Source organism: Hemitrygon akajei, chromosome 27 (genome assembly GCF_048418815.1).
Source record: "Hemitrygon akajei chromosome 27, sHemAka1.3, whole genome shotgun sequence".
NCBI lineage: Eukaryota > Metazoa > Chordata > Chondrichthyes > Myliobatiformes > Dasyatidae > Hemitrygon > Hemitrygon akajei.
Window position 1 is genome coordinate 12296292 of NC_133150.1, and position 9110 is coordinate 12305401.

The 9110-nt window shown below is 43.3% G+C and overlaps 1 long non-coding RNA gene across 2 annotated transcripts in view; it reads right to left on the minus strand.

Moving 5' to 3' along the window:
• Positions 1-6740, minus strand: part of LOC140717122 (uncharacterized) — a 33578-nt gene extending 26838 nt beyond the window's left edge. For both annotated transcript variants that reach the window (XR_012096449.1, XR_012096450.1), the window contains exons 1-2: positions 5389-6740; positions 1935-2051 (exon numbers count right to left, since the gene is read on the minus strand). This is a non-coding gene — a long non-coding RNA (uncharacterized lncRNA). The remainder of the gene's footprint in view (positions 1-1934; positions 2052-5388) is intronic.
• Positions 6741-9110: the final 2370 nt, after the last annotated feature.

The following is a 9110-nucleotide window of genomic DNA, read 5'->3' on the forward strand; positions in this document are numbered from 1 at the left end:
AGGCACTGAGCATGGGTCCGTGGTGCAGAAGGGAAAGAGAGAAGAAGGCAGCGGTAGTGATTGGGGACTCAATAACGAGGGGAACAGATGGGAGATTCTGTGGACATGAAAGGGGATGCAGTGTATGTTGTCTATTTGGACTTTCAGAAGACCTTTGACAAGATGCCACACATGATGCAGTCTACCAAGTTAAGAGCCCATGGTATTACAGGAAAGTTACTAACATGGTTAGAGCAATTCCTGATTGGTAGGAGGCAGCGAGTGGGAATAAAAGGATCCTTTTCAGGTTGGCTGCCAGTGACTAGACGTGTTCTACATGGATCGGTGTTGGAACCACTTCTTTTTATACTGTATATAAATGATTCAGCTGATGGAATAGATGACTTTGTTCCCAAGTTGGCAGATGATATGAAGATTGGTAGAGGGGCAGGTAGTGTTGAGGAAACAGGTAGGATGCAGAAGGACTTAGACAGATTAGGAGAATGGGCAAGAAAGTGGCAAATGAAATACAAAGTTAGAAAATGCATGGTCATGCACTTTGGTATTAGAAATAAATGTGCAGAACATTTTCTAAATGGGGACAAAAGCCAAAAATCTTGAGATGCAAAGGGACTTGGGAGTCCTTTTGCAGAAAACCCAAAAGGTTAACTTGCAGGTAGAGTCAGTGGTGAGGATGGCAAATTCATTGCAAGAGGTCGAGAATACAAGAGCAAGGATGCGTTGCTCAGGCTTTATAAGGCATTGGTGAGGCCTCACCGTGAGTATTGTGAACAGTTTTGGGCCCCTCATCTTAGAAAAGATGTGCTGGCATTGTAAAGGGTCCAGAGGAGGCTCACAAGGAAGATCCCAGGAGTAAAAGGGTTATCATACGAGGAACGTTTGATGGCTCTGAGTCTGTACTCGTTGGAATTCAGAAGGACGAGGGGGTGGGAGGAAGAGAAGAGGTGATTGAAGGATAAGGGTGTGAAAGGAAAAGTTAGACAGGAGCAGAGAATAAAGTGAAGAAGGGTAAAAGCTGCAGTGGAGAGAGCAGGGAGCTGAAATACTCTCATCATTTACGACAATCATATATTGACTGCTTTCACCATGTGCAGAGTCGAGCCACTGGAGGAACTCAGCAGGTCAGGTCAAATATATTCAGCAGAATGATCTCAGCCCGAATTTTCAGCCATCCATTTCTCTCCTTGGATGCTGCCTGACCTGCGGAGTACCTCTGGTTCTCCCTGTTTTCGCACTCCACATCCCAGCATTTGCTGCCCCTTGTGTCTCTGTTTTGATGAAGACCATTGTGTATCATGAGATAATCTGTGGTACTTTGGGCTAAATGTCATTGACTATATGGTAGCAATCAGTTACCCAAAGCCCAGCTCTCAAATTCGAAAGTGAACAAGCACCAAGATATCTGGTGTCACTGAGATGGTAACGTCTCAAACCGAGGGAACACAAGGCCCTTTCGGCTCTTCTGAGACCCTGAAGGTTCTGGTCCAAACACACAGACACCATGGCTAACAAAGCCCCCCAGTACCACTCCTCCCTCTGTGAGCTGTGCACACAGCGCAACATATCACAGAAACCAGTCCATGGATTCAGCACACACTTCTCACTGCCTCAGTACAGCAGCCAACATAATCAAAGATCCTCAATCTCTCTGAAGCATTTACCATCATTCTCAAGAAGTTTCTCTCCCACTGTTATAAAACTACTGAACACTTTTGTTCTACCGTACGAATTGCACATGCACACACAATCTACTACATCATGGCCTCGAACCTACACTGCACTTTCTCTGTAACACTTCATTCTGCATTCTCTTATTGCTTTTCCCCGGTACAACCTCAATGCACTAATGTCATAAAATCATCTACATGGATGGTGAGCAAAACAAAGTTTTTACCAGTGCAACTTGGTACATGTAACAATAATAAACCACTTACAGTCATAGAACCGTCTCAAATTGTCGCCATTTCCAGAGAAGTGTGAGATGCCACGTGCTGTCAGTACTTTCAGTTCCCAGTCCAGGAACTTCAGTTTATGATAGAGGATGCATTCTCCTGCATGGTGGGGAAAGAAAGGGTTAAATAATGGATTGGTATGGTGATAAAGACCACTTGATTGGACACACTAGTACTGAGATATAGATCACGTTAAAGGACAGTCCATGGAAGGTGACTTTCCACTAAAGTACAAAGTTAAATTCAAGCTGATTAGAAAACAAAAAATATTGGTTGTACAGAATGTCCCAAGATTGCAAAACAAAGGACACTCTTAAGAGTTAAGTATCCACTCTGCAGAGACCACGTTACAGGTAATGAGAGACTCTAACCAGAGTCTGCTAACTATCTGGAAAATGGAACAGCACAGATCTGAAAAAGGCTCTTTGCCCCACCATGCCTTGACAAAATAATTACAACAGTAATTAATTCCTACTTAACCTGCCCTCTTCTGCCTACACAATGTCCATTTCTTTCCATTCCATACACATTCATCTACCCATGTAAGAGCCCTTTAAAATACCTCTTTTAACCTTTCCTCCAGTACCATCCCTGGCAGCCACCACTCTCTGTGTGATTAACAACTTGCCCAGCACATCTCCTTTGAATTTACCCTTTCTCATTTGAACTGATTGCTCAAAAGTCTGAGTATACAACTCCATTCTGGAACTAATATCAACAGTGTTCTCTGGCACAACAGACATTCCCTCTTTGGCAGGTGTCCCTCGTGCAGTTAATGCTTATCTAAGACCAAGTTTGTGCTTTTGGATTCTCACCTGAACCACATCTGTCTTAAACCACATCTCTTGGAACCAGAATCAGTATCACCCCAAAGTAGCATGGATAGGGGCCCCTGTTGAAGGCAACAAATATGATGCTCATAACTGGGATAGTACTGATGGGTCAGCATGGAGATTGTGGGCCAAAGAGTCTTCTTCCCTGTTGTGGGGCTCTATGAAACTTCATAGCCTGACAGAACAACAGATTATGGTCATTACAGTGTGGGCCTGCCATGTTGGTGCTGGAAGCATGGTGACACTTGTACACTGTCCCCAGCACAGTCTTCAGACTGTGTTTATCATTGACACAAGAAACATATTTCACCGTCTGTTTCTGAGAATTGTATAGCATTAAGAAAAAGGAAGTATGAGAGAGCTAAGGTGAGTGGGAGGACAGATGATTGGGAAGTTTTTAAGGAACAACAGAACTTAACTAAAAAAACAATACGGGGAGAAAAAATGAGGTATGAACGCAAGCTAGCCAGGAATATAAAGGAGGATAGCAAAAGCTTTTTTAGGTATGTGAAGAGAAAGAAGATAGTTAGGAACAATGTTGGGCCCTTGAAGAATGAATTGGGTGAAATTGTTATGGGAAACAGAGAAATGGCAGAAGAATTTAATAAGTACTTTAGATCCGTCTTCACTAAGGAAGACACAAGCAATCTCCCAGATGTATGGATGGGCCAAAGACAAAGGGTAACAAGAGGAAATGAAACAGATTGACATTAGGAGGGAAACGGTGATGAGTAGACTGATGGGACTGAAGGCTGACAAATCCCCAGGTCCAGATGGTCTGCATCCTAGGGTACTAAAGGAGTTGGCCCTGGAAATTGCAGATGCATTGGTAATCATTTTCCAATGTTCCTGAGGATTGGAGAATGGCTAATGTTATCCCAGTTTTTAAGAAAGGAGGGAGGTAGAAAACAGAGAACTATCGACCTGTCAGCCTGACATCGGTGGTGGGGAAAATGCTAGAGTCCATTATTAAAGATGAAATAGTGGCATATCTAGATAGCAGTGATAGGATTGGGCTGAGCCAGCATGGATTTACCAAGGGTAAATCATGCTTGACTAATCTGTTGGAGTTTTTCAAGGACGTAACCAGGAAATTAGACGGGGGAGATCCAGTGGATGTAGTGTACCTCGATTTTCAGAAGGCATTTGATAAGGTCCCACATAAGAGATTGGTGGGTAAAATCGAAGTTCATGGCATTGGGGGGGAAGACATTGACATGGATAGAAAACTGGTTGGCAGATAGAAAGCAAAGGGTAGCAGTGAATGGGTGTTTCTCGGAATGGCAGGTGGTGACTGGTGGGGTGCCACAGGGCTCGGTATTGGGACCACAGCTGTTTAAGATTTACATCAACGATTTAGATGAAGGCATTGAGAATAACATCAGCAAGTTTGCTGATGATTCTAAGCTGGGTGGCAGTGTGACATGTGATGAGGATGTTAGGAGAATTCAGGGTGACTTGGATAGGCTGTGTGAGTGGGCAGATACTTGGCAGATGACGTTTAATGTGAATAAGTGTGAGGTTATCCACTTTGGGAGTAAGAACAGGAAGGCAGATTATTATCTGAACGGTGTAGAGTTAGGTAAGGGAGAAATACAAAGAGATCTAGGAGTCCTTGTTCATCAGTCACTGAAGGTGAATGAACAAGTGCAGCAGGCAGTGAAGAAGGCTAATGAAATGCTGGCCTTTATTACAAAGGGAATTGAGTACAGGAGCAAGGAAATCCTCTTGCATTTGTACATAGCCCTGGTGAGACCACACCTGGAGTATTGTGTACAGTTTTGGTCTCCAGGGTTAAGGAAGGACATCCTGGCTGTAGAGGAAATGCAGCGTAGATTCACGAGGTTAATTCCTGGGACGTCCGGACTGTCTTACGCAGAGAGGTTAGAGAGACTGGGCTTGTACACGCTGGAATTAAGGAGATTGAGAGGGGATCTGATTGCAACATATAAGATTATTAAGGGATTGGACAAGATAGAGGCAGGAAATATGTTCCAGATGCTGGGAGAGTCCAGTACCAGAGGGCATGGTTTGAGAATAAGGGGTAGGTCATTTAGGACAGAGTTAAGGAAAAACTTCGTCTCCCAGAGAGTTGTGGGGGTCTGGAATGCACTGTCTTGGAAGGCAGTGGAGGCCAATTCTCAGGATGCTTTCAAGAAAGAGTTAGATAGGTATCTTATGGATAGGGAAATCAAGGGATATGGGGACAAGGCAGGAGCTGGGTATTGATAGTAGATGATCAGCCATGATCTCAAAATGTCGGTGCAGGCTCGAAGGACCGAATGGTCTACTTCTGCACCTATTGTCTAGAAGTGTGGATGATTGTTGATGCCAGGCAGGGTGGTTTGAGTATCTCAAACTGCTGATCGTTCAGGCTTTTCACGCACAACAATATCTCCAGTTTACAGGGAATGGTAGGATAAACAACAAAAACAAACATCCTGAGTGGCAGTTCTCTGTGTAAAAGTGCCTTGTTAATCAGAAAGTTCGGGGGTGCATGGCCAGACTGGTTCAGGCTGACAGGAAGGAACAGAAACTCAAATAATCACTCGTTATATCAGCGGTGTGAAAAACAGCATCTCTGAATGAAAAACATGTCAAACCTTGAAGGGATGGGCGAAGGCGACAGAAGACCGTGAACCACTTCATTCGACACAGGAGATCACTGCGTTGATTTCGTATTAAAACTAAAATTGATGCATTTTTTCCTTGACATTTACCTGCTCAAACTCTCTCACGCACACAGACAGATCTATTTTACTATCATTTTTGCCTTCATCTGCTCCATAAGAGTTGGGATTCGACCTTCTCTATTTTTTACTTGATCTCTTCGGGCACTGTGCCGTGTTGTTCTATGTTTTATCTGGTCCCCCCGGCCTCTCTTCCTCGTTCAGCTCCTGATCCTTCCTCTGCCCTCACTTCACATTTTCACTCTCTCCTCACCAGGATCCCAGTTTCCGTCCATCCTGTTCATCTTTGGGCCAACTGCCACTTCCTGAGGCTTGATCCCCTGCCCCTTCCCTCAGAGCCCGTCCCCGCTTCCATATCCAGATTCAGTCTCCCCTCACCCACATGCAGGTTCCCAACCTCCTGATCTGATTCCCTCTCCCCTCGATCCAGGCTTCCAGTCTCCCGGCTCCGCTCCCCAACCTTCCGACTGGGCCGTGCCGCCCCAGCTTGGGGCTCCCCGGTCGCTTCCTCTCCCCCACGGGCATAATTCCCTCAATTCCTGACCTCTCGGCCACCGACTCCCTTCTCCGGCTCGGCCGCCCCAGCTTGGCGACCCTTCCTGCCCCACATCGGGCGGCCGAACAGCTGAAGCCGAGGGCGGCCCCGCCGGCCGACAGTCGCAGCCGCCAGCGCGGGGAGTCTGCGGACTTGCACCGGTCGGACGGGGCCCATATCTGGGGAAATGTCCGTGTGACGGACAGCAGTTATCAGACTATTGAACCGAGTGTGGGTGGCAGACACGGAGGGTGAGGGAGTGTGGGGGGAGGATTGGGCCGGGACAGCGGCTCACGGGGAGCGGACACAACCGGAGAGTGTCGGCTCTGGCGGTTTGCACCGCCGGCAATGTGAGTGAGGGGAGCCGATGGGAGGAAAGTGCTGGGTTTTGGCGAGGAGAAAGAGTCGGGGCTGGGCGGGTTCCTGACAGGTGCAACCCACCATCAGTACAGAAGAAGAATAGTCTATCGAGACATTCCACAGCACAACCAGATGGACTCATGGCTTCACAATCTCCCTCATTATCATCTTGTCCGTGACTACAAGACATTCAGAGGATTATGGAGACACATCACAGAAATCAATCTCCCCCCGGGAACTCTGTCTCCACTCCTCACTGCCTCGGGAAAGCAGCCAGCAAAATCAACGCCACTCCACCCTCTCTCCTGTCCCCTCTCCATCCGACAGAGTTTACAAAAGCCCCGCCGCCATGCTGAACACAGCTTCCACTCGTGCTGATGTCACGTGTGTTGGACAGCGTTCTAAGCATGCGCGGAAATCTGAGAAAGATCCAGAATGATCGAGAAGTATGGCGGTTTAAAACGTGGTTTGGTTGTTGTCAATAAAAGTTCTAGTTATATTCTTCCACAATATGTTTCTTTATGCGTAACCCATGGGACGTATTAATATAAAGAACACAACACTACCCCATCTGTCCTTGACAATAAGGACAGGTACAGTAGGGAAAATAAAAAACTCTTAAAATTTCTTCTCCTTTTATAATATTTTATTAATTTTTAAATAAATGTATACAGAGTTCAAGAAAATACATATTATAAAACAAAAGAATGATGTAATAATACCAAATAGATTATATTTGAATCACATTAACGAATTCCTTACCCTATATTGATGTAGATTACATCAATTCATATGTTGAGATATGAATAATTTTTTATATATATAAAAATCTATACCACTACCAAAGCCAAAGCTGTTTCTAAAGAAAAAAAAAGGAGAAAAACCCTATCAGATAATGAAATATGCTCTTAACAAGCATCTGTACTTTAATGGGAAATCCAAGGTTTTGAAAATAATTCAAAAACAGTCCTTCCAAATTTTGAAAATCTTGGTTAGATTCATAAATTGAACAACGAATCTTTTCTATATTTAAGCATGCCATAACATCCCGTAACCAGTGAGCGTGAGTAGGCGGAGCAGCATCCTTCCATTTCAGCAAGAACGCCCTCCGAGCCATAACAGAGATAAAAGCCAAATGTGCTAGTCAGATGTCTTCAAAATGGTATCTTTCCCTCCAACAATACCAAATAAAGCAGTCAACGGATTAGGCTTAAATTTTACTTTAAAAAGAACAGGAAATGATTGGAAAACTTCCTTCCAATATTTTTTAAGTCTTGCCATGTTCAAAACATATGAATGAATGAAGCTTCTCCATTGTTACACCTATCACAGTAGGGAGATATATCCTTCCTGAAGGAAGGGGCATGCGTAAACACGAGCAATTTGAACTACAAATCCCAGCTACGATTGGAAGTGGAAGTGAAAATGAATCTGAGGTGGATTCGGATTCTCTGGAACATACAGATGAAGATGAAGAGGCAAAAGAAGAACAACAGGAAGAGGTTGAAGGTGGAAGATCTTCTGGAGACATAAGAAAAGCTTTGGTGCAAATAATGCAGGAATTAAAAGAATTAAAAACATTAAAAAAAATAAAAGAAGATATTAAAAATATGAAGACTATGTTTGATAAAATGGTGAAAAAACAGGAGAAAATGGACAAAAAAGTTAAAAAGTTGGAAGAAATAACGGAAGACACTATTGATAGAGTGAATAAAATGGAAGATAATATTCTTGCCTGGACATCAGAAAGAAAACGACTGTTGGAAAAAATAGACGTGCTTGAAAATTTTAGTAGACAAAATAATATTAAAATTGTTCGTCTTAAAGCAGGGATAGAGGGAGAGGATCCAATAAAAAAATTTCAAAAATGGATCCCGGAAAATTTGGAAATGGAAGAGGGAACCCAGTTGATTGAAATCGAAAGGGCCCACAGACGCTTAAGACCAAAACCTCAACCTGATCAAAACCCATGACCAATCTTGATAAAATGCTTAAGATATCAAGATAAAGAAAAGATCCTGAAGGCGGCTGCCCAATGTGCCAGAAAGAGAAATGAGCCATTGATGATAGAAGGGAAAGCAGTTCTTTTATATCCTGATATAAGTTATGACCTTTTGAAGAGAAAGGAGGAATTTAATCCAGCAAAAAAAGTTTTATGGGAAAAGGGTTATAAATTTATATTGCGCCACCCGGCAACACCAATAATTTCTTCTCATACATATACTTTTTTCATGCTACGGGGGAGCTGGGGGAACTTTGGATCGATCGCTACGGGATTCACGTGTGTAATCATGGCATTTGCCTTGACCCGCACAACGGAGGGGGGTAATGTTGTGTTTTTTTTTCATTCAGAACATTAGCAGGGGGGTTTTTTGTTGTTTTTATCTTTATAATCTATTTTTCTTTTATCTTTCTTTCTTTGCCTGGATGATCGGAGGGGAGACACATAGCAACATGGAGAATTTTAAAATAATTCCCCAAGGTACTACGAGAGTTAAAATATTATGTATTATTATAGATTGGAGTAACCCCGTTAAAAATAATGACTAATTTAATGAATTTTTAAAGTTTTAATGATAATGGGCTTAATGGACCGGTGAAAAGAAAAGGAATTTTAACATACATTAAGAAAATGAAAATAGATATAGCTGTTATACAAGAAACACATTTAACAGAGATAGAACATCAGAAATTAAAGAGAGATTGGGTCGGAAATGTTATTGCAGCTTCATTTAATTCA